Source organism: Physeter macrocephalus, chromosome 16 (genome assembly GCF_002837175.3).
Source record: "Physeter macrocephalus isolate SW-GA chromosome 16, ASM283717v5, whole genome shotgun sequence".
In the NCBI taxonomy this organism is placed as follows: Eukaryota; Metazoa; Chordata; class Mammalia; order Artiodactyla; family Physeteridae; genus Physeter; species Physeter macrocephalus.
In genome coordinates this window covers 81,885,363-81,902,862 of record NC_041229.1, presented here as the reverse complement: position 1 = coordinate 81,902,862, position 17,500 = coordinate 81,885,363, and the positions used below count along the sequence as shown (strand labels likewise).

At 39.4% G+C, this 17,500-nt stretch overlaps 1 long non-coding RNA gene across 10 annotated transcripts in view; it reads left to right on the top strand.

Annotated features, from left to right (window-relative positions):
* LOC102982059 (uncharacterized) overlaps nucleotides 1-17,500 on the top strand; it is a 155,940-nt gene that overhangs the window by 20,040 nt on the left and 118,400 nt on the right. For 6 of the 10 annotated variants that reach the window (XR_003676340.2, XR_003676338.2, XR_002891085.2 and 3 more), the window contains one exon: nucleotides 49-205. This is a non-coding gene — a long non-coding RNA (uncharacterized lncRNA). Of the gene's footprint in view, nucleotides 1-48; nucleotides 206-2,616; nucleotides 3,288-3,343; nucleotides 8,326-14,315; nucleotides 14,610-15,908; nucleotides 16,397-17,500 lie in introns of those variants that run through there. The other 4 variants (XR_008615401.1, XR_003676339.2, XR_008615402.1 and 1 more) reach the window with 4 other exon arrangements.

The window sequence follows — 17,500 nt, the reverse complement described above, 5'->3', positions numbered from 1 at the left end:
TTGGGAATTATATACTAAGAACAAACTGTGGTTAATCTTCTTTGCTAGGATGAGTCAGAGCACCCACTTCTACCAGCATAAACAGAGATGTGGGAGGAACAGTGTGGCAGGACCCAATGAGCACTTGGTCAGTAAATCAGGATCTCTGACTTCTACATCCAGAGTGTGTGACCAGGGGAAGTCCCATCAACTCCTTGTGTCTCAGGTGAGGTGTTTTGATTATATTACAATAATCATAGAGCTTCTTCTGAGTAACTACTGTCCTAGAACTGTATCCAAAATATAGGAAGTACAGTTGGAAAATTTTATTGAGGATAATAGATTTGTCAAGGAACAGGGAAGGGAAGACACAAAGCAAAACAGAAATGGACACGGAGGGTTGGTCTTTAAAATTTTGGCCCCAAACAAGAAAGACTATCTCCTTTCCATTTTATTGGAGCTTTGCAAGTACAGCTCCCTTCCACAGCCCGCTATGGCTCCAGCCACTCTGGAATTGGTAACTAAGGAGGAAACAGAAGAAAAAGGTTTCGTTATTCCTCTTTTTTTGAAAAAAAATTATTTATTTATTTATTTTTGGCTGCATTGGGTATTCATTGCTGCGCGCGGGCTTTCTCTGGTTGCGGTGAGCGGGGGCTACTCTTCGTTGCGGTGCGCGGGCTTCTCATTACGGTGGCTTGTCTTGTGGATTACGGGCTCTAGGCATGTGGGCTCAGTAGTTGTGGCATGCAGGCACAGTAGTTGTGGCTCACAGGCTTGGTTGCTCCGTGGCATGGGGGAGCTTCCCGGACCAGGGCTCGAACCCATGTACCCCTGCATTGGCAGGTGGATTCTTAACCACTGCACCACCAGGGAAGCCCCTGTTATTCTTTTGTCCAGGGTAAGAATAGCTTTTGAGATAAGAACACCTTGTTTTGTTTTGTTTTGTTTGTTTTTTTGCTACCGTTGTCAATTCCATCTTTTTTGTTATTCAGTTATTTTGTGCTGTTTATCATAAAAGGGTTTGGGGAGAGTTTTGTGGGTTTTGTTACATCATGGAACTAGTTTTCATTTAAACTCAATCAAATAAAATTTCTCAAAATTGAGATGTGTTTCTGCCAACATATCTTTCTAACTTAGATTATTTATTGTATGTTGTCAGAATAAAAGGAAGATTAGACAGATTTGATAAAACAGTCATGATCACAGGTAAACATTTGAGAGGGAACAATTTTGCTTTCTCATTGAAAGTTCAAGTCTTCTTTAGCATGAATTATGAGAGAAAAGACTACATAGACCAAGGGAGGGTTAGCAGGAATTTGTGAGTGGGGACACGTTCCTCCTGTAAAACTGTTTTGCGTTTAGTTATCCTACATCATGGAAAGCCACTGGAACCTTTGGCTACAAGTATATAGAAATGTATACAAATACAGTTATATACGTATTTCTGTCTCTATACAGAGACCTACATTTATTAGTCAAACAGTAAAAGAAAAATCTATTCCTGCAAAAAAGGGCTCAAGGTAAATTTGTCACAAAGTCGAGGGCTTATTTTGTTGTTTGAATCATCCCTGAATGACCTGTGTACAAATTACAATACCCTAAAGAGTTAAAAGTGTTTGTTTCACAGGAAATTGGAAGAAATTTATGTGCGCAAGTGAAGCTGAAAGGTCGAATGTGTGACTCACATCTATTGACAGATGGAATGAGCATCACATAAGCAGACAGTGACTAGAAAACAAGCGGGTTGTGTGAAAGTATTTTTAGAGACTAATTTGTACCCAGCTGTGTCATCTATGAATGGGAGAAGTTTGAGAAAGTTACCTAGGGGTGTTTGAGCTCAATCAAGTGAAAGTTAATGATACTAATTTGGCTTAAATATTCACTTCGAACTTGGATGTGCAAATGGAGTTAGTATTTGAACAAATTTTCAGGGAAGTTGGATTGTTCTTTTATCAAAATGATATAACCCTCCATGTTAGGACCTCATTTTAGTGTGGAAACCTGAGGTCAACAGTCCATAAGTCACTGATAATTTCAGAATGCTACCAAATGGTGGCTATAACATAAAAAAAGGGTCTCCTGCCAACTGGTATAATAGTGTGTGATCTCTCAAGACAGACTTCATGGTGTGAATTCCAGCTCAGCTACTTAATAGAGATATGGTTTTGGACACTTTTACATTTCTGTGCCTTAGTTTCCTTTCCTTATCTACATGAGGTGAGTAATAACATATGTTTCTTACAGGGATATTCATTAATAAGCCCGTTTTAAATGTCATGCTCTTTTCTAGGTAAGGGGATAAAAAAAATCCCTCCTCTCATGCAGCTTACGTTCTAGTTGAAGCAGAGTAGACAATAAACAGATAAGAATGTAAAAATAAGTACATCAGGTGGTGATAGGTGCTACAGAGAAAAATAAAGCAGAAAAGTGCTTTATTTATGGAGAGTGCTATGCAGGTGGCTGTGGTGATTTTAAGTCAGTTTGAGAGACTGACACATGCTAGATAAGTAACAGTCAAGCCCATGGGAATTAATATTTGCTTCCTTAGTCAGCCTAGCCAGTTAGGGTGCTTCATCCCCCCGGTGAGAATGGTTGATTAAAAGGATGAGCGGATAAAACCAAAATGCTCCAATCTAGGTGAATTCGGGGAACTGTATTGGAGATACTGGAAAGATTCTGGAGAATCTGGATGTGGCTGATGCATGCCTGAAGATTTTGGCAGCCACGTAAACACCTTGTGGAACCTGCAAATAAATGCAAGCAGAGTAAAAAATGGTGACTATGTCCTTATGACACCTATTGAGTTTTCACCTCAAGTCTTATCTACCTTTGGCATTTTGGCTTGTATAAGCCAATAGGTTTCCTTTATTCATTACTTTGATTTGAATTGGGCTTTCTGTCATTTGCCACCAAGAGTCCTGACAGGCATAAGTATAATGAAGGGTGGGCAGGATTTCCTGACAGATAAAACATGCATCTCAATCTTGCCATGGAGATAACTGACATTACTAGCAAGGAAATGGATTCTTCCCCCCCCACCCCAAATAGGCGAGTCTATAGTATGGGTGAAACTTCTTGGCTTTTTCCCCCTGGATCTCCCAAGTTATATCAATGGTCATATCAACTTAAAGGGGACTCTAAAATGAGAAAATATTTGTGCTAAAAGGTAATTAAAAATGATTAAGTCCAACACTCTCTGGGTTTGGATAAGGAAATTAAGACTTAGATAAATGGAGAAATATTTCCCCCAAAGTATAAGGCTACTTTGTGCAAAACATACCTTTCTGTCCTCAAATGAATTGCTTTTTCCACTTTAGCATTAATTCTGCCTCTGTTTTCGTCCATATTCACCTGCCTACCAAAGGAGTATGATAGCATTTCCTTTGCTGAATTCTGTTTCCATAGAGGCAGGAACTTTGAAGATGCACACAGTGAGTAACCACTTGCCATCACTACTGTTACTCGTTACTTTATCTTTCGTAAAATTGTCTTAATGAATTTTCTTCTTTGCCACCAATTTTGTGGTTTAGGAAGCTCATCCTGTTTCTAAACAATAAGATATTTAAGTCCCCATCTTTAAGGTCCATAAATAAAATAATCACATTCATTCTTTTATCATTTTGGATATGAAATGGGGCACGTTTGATAGGGAAGCAATATGAATTACATTCATCTCTTAAAAGTTGTCTGTCTTTGCACATTCTTCTTAATATTTTTGAGGTTCAGTTTCCTTGTTAGTAAAGCAGAAATAATCATTTTTTTCTCTGTCAACCATCCATGGTTGCTCTGGGTTGCAAAAAAGAGATTCCATATAAGAAATAGCTTCCAGTGGTAGATAAACACAACGCCTCATTATTACTAATCACTGTAGAGTTGCTAATTTCTCACCACTGTTTTGAAATTATGAGTAGCTATTGAGGTCTCGATGATACCTGAATAACACAGCAAGAGACCTTAGAGGTGCCAGCATGGAATGAAATCTCCATGCTTATGCATGTTTTGTTTGTTTGTTTGTTTGTGCTAGGCGGGCCTCTCACTGTTGTGGCCTCTCCGGTTGTGGAGCACAGGCTCCGGACGCACAGGCTCAGCGGCCATGGCTCACGGGCCCAGCCGCTACGCGGCATGTGGGATCTTCCCGGACCGGGGCACGAACCCGTGTCCCCTGCATCGGCAGGCGGATTCTCAACCACTGCGCCACCAGGGAAGCCCTCCATGCTTATGCATTTTTGATGAAGAAAGCACCTTCGCTATGATCTTTTCTAGCATTTTTTTTTTTTTTTTTTTTTTAATATATGTTCCTCAGACCTTTCAAAAGTTACTACAGGAGGTAAGAGGAAATCCAATTGACAGAGCCTCGGGGCCCTCTGTTTCCCTTTCAACCTAAGTAGTTCACTTGTATCTACATTTTTTTTTTCTTATTTTTTTTTTTTCCCCCTGAGATACAATGAAAAGAAACAGCTTCTGGATATTCTGACTGACATCTCTCCCTACCGCCCCTCCCCGCCACCCCCACGCACACAAACCCACAAACGATAAAGTTTGAAAACTCCAGATGGACTCCAGCCTCTTCAGTTAATAGATGATGAATTTGAAGCCCAAAGGGATGAGTGATTTTCCAAGGTTACCCACCCCCACTTCCGGTCAGGGGCGATGTAAGGACTAAATCCCGGTCCTGAAACCTCGACCATCACCATCTCATCATTCTGCCCCATAATGTGACTGGGAAGATTTTCCGATTCAGCAGTGTCACTTTTGGCTTTGTTTCATTTTGTCTGGGGGTAGGCATGGTATATGAACTGTATTATCAGATTGATCCACATGGCACTAACAATCCCCAAAGTATCGCTTCAAATGATTCTCCTCTCAAAGTTACTGGCTTTCACCAAAATAAACGTACCTCGTTATCATGCAGGTTGAGGCTTCAATCTAGGTTTTCTACTTAGGAAATACTTTTCCAGATTAAGATTCAGGTACCAACGATTATTCTGTGGATCATCAGCAATTTCTTCTATTTTATACAAAAGCTAAAATCAAATAGAACTTATTTTTTTTACAGCCCCTCTCTAGTAAGGTAACCACAGAATTTATTGCCCAAATGAGGACAGTTTTGAGAGGTAAAAGAAACACAATTAATAATTACTCTGGGAATACTGATGTGTAAATTGGACTTCTTCTAGGCAAACTGGGAAGTGAGATCACCCTGTTCATTAACCATCTTATAGATGTGTTTGAGCTAAGTGAGGGTGAACTATTGGTTAACTGAACATGACTTTCAGTCATAAGTATTTAAGGATTGGTACTAATTGCTTTTTTTTCTCCGAAAGAATGGTAATATTAGCAAGATCAGATTCAAAATTAAAGCACAAGAAGAGTAAATGAATTTACCTCTCTCCTCTCCCCTCCTGCCCACCCCGCTACTCTCTCACACACGTGCTGCGCGCGCGCGCGCGCACGCACACACACACACACACACACACACACACACACACATTTTGGACACAAACTCTAAAAGCAATTCATTCTTAATAAGGAAAAGGACTACTTTCTCTTTAATAAAATTCTATCAAAGAATACCCCTGAGACAAACTATATAATCAGTTTAAACATGGCTAAGAGACACTTGATCATTTCCCCACACTTCCTCTTTCAAAGAGAAAACAAAACAAAACAAGACCAACTATTTTAAATGGTAATAAAAGATACTTGACCTTAGTGAAGAAAATAAGGCCTAGAGACTTTTTATGTTTGTGGTTTTATAATAGTGACTTAGAGTCAAAGACTATGGAAACCTGCTTTGGCTAAGCTGGCCCATAGGGTTAACCATTATTTTGCTGATGATGATTGATTTCACTTAAACTATTTCATACTTTTTAACATGAAAACAAAGCAAAAAGGTATTTTTAAAACTTTTTAACCTGTTATATCTGCAGTGTCGCTCATGGTAACTTTTGGTGACTGCCTTGATAGAAAATATATGAGGATAGGAAAATTTATTTGCACAAAGAGATAAAGAAAAAAAAACATGTGAAATACTGTAGGTGAATCACTTCTCACAGTCATTCTCTACAATTGAACTTTCAGTGCAAACTTAATGAGAGCAAAGAACTTACCTGTTGTGCTTGTTATTGCAATCCCTAGGTCCGGCATGGTGACTGGCATGTAGTAGGCAGTCAGTATATATCTGATAAACATAAAGGCATGAATGAATGATCCTCATTAGCTAATTCATATTTACCTTTTACAGATATCACTGTGTCAGTTGGATCTAGTGTAGAATTGATCTCATATTTGCAAAGACCAACTCTCCAATCTTTCAAAGTCATGCATTTCCAGTTTATTGGACATTTCTTCTAATTGTAGGACAGCTACTTAACTGGCACATTTCAACCTAGGATACTCAGGCCACACTTTTAAAACTTTTTCTCATGTGGAAAAGTCTATTGGGAACATTATCAACTATATGTGGCATTTACCAATGTTCCTCACCTTTAACTCTCTGGACAGGGTTCATTTATGGACCAAGGTGCCAAAATTTACCATAAGATCCTCATTTATAAATGCTCATATAGAGCATGTTCTATACTATTTCAGAAAATGGGAGATCCGGTAGGAATGGCCTTTCAGAAAAATAAAACAGGAGCTATGTTCTCCATCTTTTTAACCTTGTTTTTTTAATGACTTTTAGTTACTTTCAAAGATCTGCTTTTATCCTTCCCCCAGCCCCTTTCCTTATGCAAAGAATACAAAGATTCTGGCTTTGTATGCAGAAATTTGGTTTTATCATTTAAACTTAAGGCATCCTGAAAAACAATGGACACATTCAGTTGTCTCTGCATAAGCAAGGATCTTACCCTATTTTAAGAGTAAAATAATTTTCACCAACAAATAACTTAATTTAACCAGTTTATAAGCAACAATCGTATGTTAAGTATCTTGTTTAGTTTTTCTTGTTCACAATTTGCAATATTTTCCAGAAGTTCCTTACTATAGCTTCGGGAAGTGGCTTTCAATTTTTTTGACTAAAAATTGGAGAGACACACGTTTAATTCACAGCCAGGTACACACACACAACACACACACACACACAATTAAAATAAAAGTTTCTTGAAGCAATACTTATCTGATTATGTGTAATGCATTCTCATACTTCCCATTTTATTCTAACATATATTTCAATTATTTAAAAACATTAGACCTTAAGTTTCTATCTACTAAATTGGTTTATGATCCACCAGCGAGTCATAAAATTTACATGTTTAGAGAAATTTTCAGTCATGATACAAAAAAGTTATTACTGTTTTTATTTTGTTACATTTATATATCATTATATTAATATACATTAAATGCTTATTATTATCGTTATTATTATTATTAAAGTCCTTCAGTCTTGCAAAAGAATCCAGCATGCCATAATGCTCATAAACAAAACATGTGATGAGAAATACAAGTCTTAAATTTTTAGTTGCCTCTGTGGTGGACAGAGTTTTCCAACATGGCCATAACAAGATAGCTCCTTCTCTTACATGGTGATACTGATGTTTGTCCTATTAAGGTATGGCATCTCTGGCCCCTTGAATCTGTGTAGGTCTATGTCTATGGTGAGAGTGACACTACATGACAAGTCATATACGGTGATACGGTTTCTCCCTGGAAGCTCACTCTTAGTCCCTAGGCACCAGGCTGTGAAGAGAAAGAAAGATGACATAGAAAGGCCACATGTAAGTGATCTGGGTAACAGCCCCCAGTGAGGTCCAGCCATAGCTGACATCAATGTCTAAACCTGTGATTAAGTGAGATCTCAGATGATTCCAGTCCTAGCCTTCGAGTTACTTCAAGTTTTTGAGTCTTCCCAGCCGAGATCTCAGAAGTTGTTGAGCAGAAATAAGCCATCTATGCTGTGCCTTTTCCAAATTCCTGACCCACAGAATATATGAACATAATAAAATAATTTTTGTTTTATTCAATTAAGTTTGGCTTTGTTGTGTCATAATAGCTTACTGTAACAACTTCCAATTCTATTCTATCTTCAAAAGATTTCAAATTGATGGTTTCTCCAAAATAATACTATTGGAGTGTGTAAGAAGAGAATTACTCTTCTGTACCAACCTCTAGGAGTAGATCATAAACAATTGGTTAATTCAAAATACAAAAACTGTGTCTATATGCACTTTGAAGCATAATCATTATTAATTTAATAATGGCTTGGGTTTGACTGTGTGAGGGCTTAGACTGTGTCTGTCTTATTCTCAGCTATATGCTTAGTAACTAACACAATACATATTTATTGAGTGAATAAGGAATATGCTGCCTGAAGCAACCCACAAACCACTTTTCTCTCTCCTTTTCTTCAAGGAAGTGTAACATGGATGAATTGCAAGGTTTATTATAAAAATAAAAATGCCTAATCATTTTCATGTGATAAGTAATTCTAAAGAAAGCAGGATATTTTTGTAAAAAGTGAGTAGATTTCCTTATCTTTAGATGTATAAACAAGGCCTTAGTTTTTCAGTGATTATGAGATTTATTTTACTTTATATTACTTTGCTTAGATTTTTTCCTCTCTGTAAAGAACAGTCTATAAGGCTATGCATCACTTTGACATCTACATGTCTTCAAGAAAATAATCATAGCTTAATCCTTGTGACTCCAGATTTAAACAAAACATTGCTCATTGCTACTTTATTTTTTTTTAAATCATGAATTTGATAGTAATTCTGTATATAATAAGTTATAAGTATAAACACTCACTTTTAGAATATACAGAAAGTACTGTATTTTATTATTCCAGTTTCTTTATAGTCTCTGGTGTTTTCAACTCAATTCCTTCTATGCAAATATATTGTACTTTTTCTTTATGTTGAAGAATATTTTTGAATATGGTGGGAAATATGAAAACACAAGATGTTGCATTACCGGAATACTCTATTTAAAGCTTCTTTGTGGATTTAAACACTGTACTCACTGTACAGTTTGTGTGTTAAAAAATTCTGTTTGTAGCGACTATACAAGGCTATTTTAACAACTAGGGTTCTTTTTTTCTACTGTAAGTTTTTGAGATGCCCAGTATTCAAGATCAAACGATCTTTGAAAAAGGATATGTCTACCTGACACCATGCAGTTTGATTTTTAAATTAATTATCTGGACAACTCAATGGCAGAGGCGGTCATTTTAATAACATATCAGGTCAGCTTGTCTAGCTCCTGGTTTCTTTGTCCAGGGAGTTGAGGGAAGGGAAAGATGAAAGGCAAATGGTTGGAGTCAAATTATTTGCCTGCTTAAACATAGTTTAAAATAAAATTTGGACGTCAGCCCTTTAAGCATCGCCTGTTCAGATGCACGGTGACCTAATGCATATTCATAACTAGTATGACATTGTTGAATGGAGTAAACAGCCTCCAACATTTTTCAGAATAGGTTAGTGAGAAATAAACCTTCAAATTATACAGCATTAAAGTTCCATATATAACAGAGGAAGTTAATAACAAGAATGTTGTTATGTTTCAAAAGGCTAAGGAGGGGGAAGATTAGGGGTGACAGAAGGAAGCACTTTGAATAGGGGAGGTGGAAGCTTCCATCCTATCAAGAAAATTTTTAACTCCTCCCTAGATTGGTGGGGGGGACAGATGATGGGGTGGCTGAGACTGGTGGCATGTCTGAGACCCCAGATAAGGGAACAGTTGTGGGACATCAAGTTAATAGGGGCACTTCTTTAAGGGTCATATCAGAGCCAGCGTAGAGCAGTAGTCTTAAGGAGCCAGGTGGCTAGGACGGGCCATTGAGAACAGCATCATGTGGCCATAGGAGCAATTTTAAGAATGACAACCTCCATGGAAGACTGCAGCCTTCTCCATATTTCAATCCCTGTAGGTAGATAGAGAGCCCCCAAATTACTCAAATTGAAATTCCTGTATTTCACTGGTGAAAACTGAGGCAATTAAATCTGATTTAGAGAAAAAAGGAGCATGATAATCTCTTGCATCTTCTGATTGTGAACTAAAATTCATAGCTGATAAATATGTATGTATAGATGTGTATGCATATGTATATATATATACATCTAAAACTATACCCCTCTGGAAATACGATAAAGAGGTAGAGAGGTAAATAGATAGGTATCCCTGACCTTAAGTAATCATTATTGATAGTAAATATTCTTCAGAATATAAATGAAAATGCATTCCAGCTGATAAATTTGATCATTTTTCTTATTGTGAATGCTAGTTCATTTTATCCATAACAAAACTAAAGATACGTATTTCTTTAGATTCATTTCTATAGACTGTAAGAAATTCTACTTATTCCAACTCAACCATCTCAAGGGAACTTGCTCCTATAATTGTATTGCTCTAGGAGAGATAGAAGTCCCCTATAGGCTACCAAGAAATTAGAATTTAAATGTCACACCAAATCTACAAAAATATAATAATTCTGTTGATTGACATATGCATCAAATGTCATATGTCAAATATAACAATATGTTTTTCAAACTTTGGTTTAGAGGAGGACTTAAAGGGTTTTGTTGTGTGTTTACGATTATATTCTCAACAGAATGCCTTATGTATATGAGTAAATTAATACAAAATTGTACTTTAAAAGAGAAAAGAGTATTCTCCACATTTCCAGATTGTTAAAAATGCATGGACCCATTTTATAATAAGTAACACTGGCATGCTTAGAACTGGCTCTTTACAATTCCTCCTTTTTCGCATGTACATTATTTGACAACCTGAAGCTTCTTTCTGCCCTAGGATTTGGGATTTCCACAGTTCAACTCCCAAGTGAACATTTGATACCTTAGAGGCAGGTGTTTTTTTTCTGGCCAACAAAATACTTTGATCAGTGCCACCATCTTTGTCAGCAGTGTTTACAACTATTTAAATGCTTTATTTATGTCTTTCCCTTAAATTAAAAATATAAAATAAAAAAGAAGGATGAACTTGAGGCCAGTGATAAAAAAGTAGGTTTCCTTAACTTAGTAAAATTGAGACAAAGGTGAAAATTATTAGGTTTTGGGAAACAGGTAAGTCTTTAGCCTCAAATCCTCAATGAACTCAAGCTGGTTGACACTTTCTGTGCTCAATGGAAATGAGACATGAGAAAAAATGAAAACACATGAATGAAGAATTGTTGCTAAAAGCTGAAGTTTGGGAGAGTTTACATGTTTTAATCCTATGCACGTAGAAATTCTCTAATAACATGCAAGTCTTTTGCCTATTTGACTTTATTGCATGATTTGAGACATGGGAAAAATAGAAACTGCCAGTTTCTAAATGTATCTGCCTTAACCTAACATGTGAAATGTAAACAGCACAAACTTTGAGTCAGGAAAAACTTGGTTACAAATCCTGACTCTTCTACTCACGTGTAAGCTTGGCCATCCTAGACAGCGGCTCAATACCAGCTTTTCAAGGAATTGCGGGGGTTAAAGAACCATTTCAAAGTGGCTGGCATGGCACTTACTTGGGGGTCAAAAACAAGTCACTGCATTTCTCTTTGCACTTCAGGCTAACCTGTGTTCCATTACGAATAGAGTTATCTTTCTTCTGCTTTTCTGCCTGTCTCAATATTTCCATGTTATCTATTTTGAAGAGCTTCTATATCATCCCATTGCAGTTTTAAAATCCATCTTGGACTCCACACACACACAAATACCTTATATATGTGTGTGTGTGTGTGTGTATATATATATATATATATAATATATGTATATTATGTAATATATATATATATACATCTTTTCATTTATTTTTCCAGCTTTATTGAGATATAATTGACAGATAATATTAAGTTGAAAGTGTCTGTGTTATTTTGATACCCTTAAATATTGAAAAATGATTCCCACCATAGCATTAACTAATACCTGCATCATGTCACATAATAACCATTTCTTTTTGTGGTCAGAACATTGAAGATCTACTCTCATAGCAACTTTCAAGTATGTAATACAGTATTACTAATTACAATCACTTTGCTGTACACTAGGTCCCCAAAACTTATTCATCTTGTAACTGGAGGTTTGTACTCTTTGACCAACAATATAGATACATAATTTAAAACATTTATTGTTGAGACTCCTATAACTTTGTCTATATACTTACCCTGATCCTCTCAAAATTTTTTTATCTTATTGTTGGGTTATCTTTGAAAGTTATATGTTTACATAATTTATCTTACTGAAAAGACGATTAGTTCTCTGAGAGCAGTGATTATGTCTTAGGCAGTGACTTGTTTTAGGCCTGTTGGCCCACCATGCCAGCATTAAACATGGCAGTCAGAGAGCTCTTCCGGAAACCAAGGACTTGCTTTAGGAGGCAGAGGAAAGATGTTCTGTGTACACAAATTGTTATTTACCCAATAGTAGTGATTTGGCCAGATGGGTATATGCATTAATTACTGAGGACTCCTCAGAGTGTGTTAACCATCGTTTTGGGTATAGTTTCTCTCCAATCTAAACACCTGTCTGGATAGCTCTGGAGAAAGAAAAGGAGGGCGGAGAGGCTGACTTGGCTAATTCAGTGAGAAAAATTACGGTTAAGAAAACACTTTTCAAAACCCCTAGATTTTCTGGCTCATTTATCCACACAGCCAATGTTCACAGGAGATGCAGCTGGGAGTCCATTTCACCTGCGCCATACAGGGGAGCTCGACAAGGAGGCAGGGACGTGAATTTAGATCTGATTCTCAAATGACTCAGCCGCAACCTCAGCCTTGGCTTCTGTGGTGATGCTTGAGTGACTCATTTTTCTGGCACTGTCTTTGTTAAATCCTGGGATCAGAAGTGTCCTGTTTACATAGGCTCACATGTGGCTGTTCGCTCAGTTTTTTGTTCTGAAAGAGATGGAAGGTGGTTGCCTCCATCCCTGCAACTGTTTGGTGGTGTTTATTGACCAGAAAATTGACTCGGTATGCTCCTCTTCCCACTCAAAATTGTACCCTCTTCTTTCCAAGCAGCCGACCTTTCTTACAGCTTTCCCCCTAGTCTCTCAAGGTTAAAAAAAATTTTCCCTTCAGAGAAAGTGTTGAAGGTCTGCATTGTTTACATTAGCTCCTGTAGCCTGCTTTTTAATATATAATCCTTTCCTAAGATATAGGGGTGGATTTTAACACAATTTCCAATTCTTTAGTCTGAACAGCATCACTTTTTTACAAGTGATTCTTAAGCTTCAATTCAGATGTCATATAAACTTTGGACGTTTACGAAAGTGATAATTCACTCTGGAAATGAGTAATAGGCTGGCAGCATATGGGGGTCTCAAAGGACAGTGCCATCAGACACTCTAGTCAGAAAATATTTAGGATCTCTCCCCCTCCCCACCCTCGACAACCTGTTCTCCCTAAAGCATTCAGAATTTTCAGTCCCTTTTCCCCACACATGCCCGCCCTAACGGAAAGAAAATGACAGTCAGTAAAGAGCTCAGAGCCCCATCCACCCATAGCTAACTGCCTCTGATCATTCTAGCTCAGCCTCATACACACGGGTCTTTGGGGACTTCCTCCCTATTGCAATGTCATTATTTGGGTCCCCTGTCACAGGGTTTCCAAGGTAAAGAATAGCTTTCTTCCTGGTGCTTTGGACAAGCTGTCCTGATTCAGCAGGAGAAATCTGAAAATCGTGATGTGTGTGCACTTCCTAATCCATTATTCAAATCCATGGACACCCCTAGCATTTAGAGAGGAGCCTCCTCCCTACACCCTCTGGAGAGAATCACTCATTCAAGTGACTGATGTAAAAATCAATCCCTTCGCTCTTTTTTAAAAGATGTCATTTTCCCCTCTTCTGGCTTCTTTTTCATTTTGATGATTGCAAACTGCAATGGTTAAAGATATAACTTAAATAGCATGATGTGCTTGTGGCTATGGGACATTCTAAAATCCACTCTCCTCCCCAAGCCCCACCCCACCATTGCCACCAGTGGCCCTTTAATTAAGATGCTCTTTCTGAATAAGACAGTGCAAGCATTAAGGACAGGGTGGTTTCAGCATTACAATCTGAGGAACAAAGCTACAAGTGTGTGATCACATAGCAACTCTCAAAAACCCCTGCACTGAAAAAAAAGAAAAATAGATTATTTATAAAAATCAGGTTTCTGCTTAATGTTCTCTGTAAATATAGCTCATGCAGGATAGTAATGGTTAAGTATGATGTCACTGTCAGGGTATTCACATGCAGGTAAATAACACACACACTTACATATATACAGATTTGGCAATTGCTAGGATGCTGGCTGGTGTACTTTAAAGGGTTACAAAATAAAAGAGAAAGGGAGGAAGCTAGATTCTGCAGTCAGAGGTTCCTCACCTCCTCCTTCATCTTTGGGATGTGCATTTTGCCCAGTTTCCACAGTGGGAGCTACTTCAAGGAGGCAGCCCTGAGAGAGCACTGTGGTGTTGAGATGATCTGGACACAGTACGTGTGACTTTAAGGCAAAAATGACTTAAAGCAGATTGGATTAAGAAGCAGTTAGGAGACCTTCAAGATGGTGGAGGAGTAAGACGTGGAGGTCACCTTCTTCCCCATAAATACATCAGAAATACATCTACATGTGGAACAACTCCTACAGAACACCTACTGAATGCTGGCAGAAGACCTCAGACTTCCCAAAAGGCAAGAAACTCCCCACGTACCTGGGTAGGGCAAAAGAAAAAGAAAAAACAGAAACAAAAGAATAGGGATGGGACCTGCCCCTCTGGGAGGGAGTTGTGAAGGAGGAAAGGTTTCCACACGCTAGAAGCCCCTTCGCAGGCAGAGACTGTGGGTGGCAGAGGGGGGAAGCTTCGGAACCACAGAGGAGAGCACAGCCACACGGGTGTGGAGGGCAAAGCAGAGAGATCGCCGCAGAGGATTGGTGCCGACCAGCACTCACCAGCCTGAGAGGCTTGTCTGCTCACCCGCCAGGGCAGGCGGGGGCTGGGAGCTGAGGCTTGGGCTTCGGTCGGATCGCAGGGAGAGGACTGGGGTTGGCTGCGTGAACACAGCCTGAAGGGGGCTAGTGCCCATGGCTAGCCGGGAGGGACTCCGAGAAAAAGTCTGGACCTGCCTAAGAGGGAAGAGACCATTGTTTCCAGGTGCGCGAGGAGAGGGGATTCATTCCCTGTATGCCCACAGAAGGTAGAGCATGGCCTAAATGAGCTTCACAGATGGGCGTGAGCTGCCGCTATCTGCTCGGGCATCAGAGACGGGCATGAGACACTAAGGCTACTGCTGCAGCCACCAAGAAGCCTGTGTGCAAGCACAGGTCACTATCCACACCGCCCCTCCTGGGAGCCTGTGCAGCCCGCCACTGACAGGGTCCCGTGATCCTGGGACAAATTTTCCGGGAGAACACATGGTGCGCCTCAAGCTGTTGCAAAGTCATGCCAGCCTCTACCACTGCAGGCTCGCCCTGCATCCGTACCCCTCCCTCCCCACGGCATGAGTGAGCCAGAGTCCCCTAATCAGCTGCTGCTTTAAGCCTGTCCTGTCTGGGTGGGAACAGATGCCTGAGGGCAATCTACATGCAGAGGTGGGGTCAAAACCAAAGCTGAACCCCAGGAGCTGTGCAAACAAAGAAGAGAAAGGGAAATTTCTCCATGCAGCCTCAGGAGCAGCAGATTAAATCCCCACAAGCAACTTGAGGTACGCTGCATCTGTGGAATAACTAAACAGACAACAAATCAACCCAAAATTGAGGCAGTGGACTTTGGGAGCAACTTTAGACTCGGGGTGGGCTGTCAGTGACTGACTTGTTTCTGATTTTTATGTTTATATTAGTATAGTTTTTAGTGCTTGTTATTGGTGGATTTGTTTATTGGTTTTGATACTCTCTTTTTTATTATAAACTTTTTCATTTTTTTATTTTAATAATTTTAAAATTTTAATTATTTGATTCAATTTATTTATTTATTTAAAAAAATTTTTTTTTCTTTTTTTCCTCCCTTTTCTTCTGAGCCCTGTGGCTGACAGGGTCTTGGTGCTCCGGCCTGGTGTCAGGTCTGAGCCTCTGAGGTGGGAGAGCTGAGTTCAGGACACTGGACCACCAGACTTCCTGGCCCAATGTAATACCAATTGACAACAGCTCTCCCAGAGATCTCCATCTCAACGCTAAGACCCAGTTCTACCCAATGGCCGGCAAGCTCAGTTACTGGATGCCCCATGCCAGACAACTAGCAAGACAGGAACAGAACCCCACCCATTAGCAGAGAGGCTGGCTACAATCATACTAAGCTCACAGACACCCCAAAAAACATCACTGGACACAGCCCTGCCCACCAGAAAGACAAGATCCAGCCCCACCCACCAGAACACAGGCACCAGTCTCCTCCACCAGGAATCCTACACAGCCCACTGAACCAACCATATCCACTGGGGCAGACACCAAAAACAACGGGAACTACGAACCTGCAGCCTGCAGAAATGAGACTGCAAACACAGTAAGTTAAACAAAGGGAAATTTCTCCATGCAGCCTCAGGAGCAGCAGATTAAATCCCCACAAGCAACTTGAGGTACGCTGCATCTGTGGAATAACTAAACAGACAACAAATCAACCCAAAATTGAGGCAGTGGACTTTGGGAGCAACTTTAGACTCGGGGTGGGCTGTCAGTGACTGACTTGTTTCTGATTTTTATGTTTATATTAGTATAGTTTTTAGTGCTTGTTATTGGTGGATTTGTTTATTGGTTTTGATACTCTCTTTTTTATTATAAACTTTTTCATTTTTTTATTTTAATAATTTTAAAATTTTAATTATTTGATTCAATTTATTTATTTATTTAAAAAAATTTTTTTTTCTTTTTTTCCTCCCTTTTCTTCTGAGCCCTGTGGCTGACAGGGTCTTGGTGCTCCGGCCTGGTGTCAGGTCTGAGCCTCTGAGGTGGGAGAGCTGAGTTCAGGACACTGGACCACCAGACTTCCTGGCCCAATGTAATACCAATTGACAACAGCTCTCCCAGAGATCTCCATCTCAACGCTAAGACCCAGTTCTACCCAATGGCCGGCAAGCTCAGTTACTGGATGCCCCATGCCAGACAACTAGCAAGACAGGAACAGAACCCCACCCATTAGCAGAGAGGCTGGCTACAATCATACTAAGCTCACAGACACCCCAAAAAACATCACTGGACACAGCCCTGCCCACCAGAAAGACAAGATCCAGCCCCACCCACCAGAACACAGGCACCAGTCTCCTCCACCAGGAATCCTACACAGCCCACTGAACCAACCATATCCACTGGGGCAGACACCAAAAACAACGGGAACTACGAACCTGCAGCCTGCAGAAATGAGACTGCAAACACAGTAAGTTAAACAAACTGGGAAGACAGAGAAATATGCAGAGATGAAGGGGCAAGGTAAAAACCCACCAGACCAAACAAATGAAGAGGAAATAGGCAGTCTACCTGAAAAAGAATTCAGAGTAATGATATTAAAGATGATCCAAAATCTTGGAAATAGAATGGAGAAAAACAAGAAATGTTTCACGAGACACAGAAGAACTAAAGAGCAAACAAACAATGATGAACAACACAAGAAATGAAATTA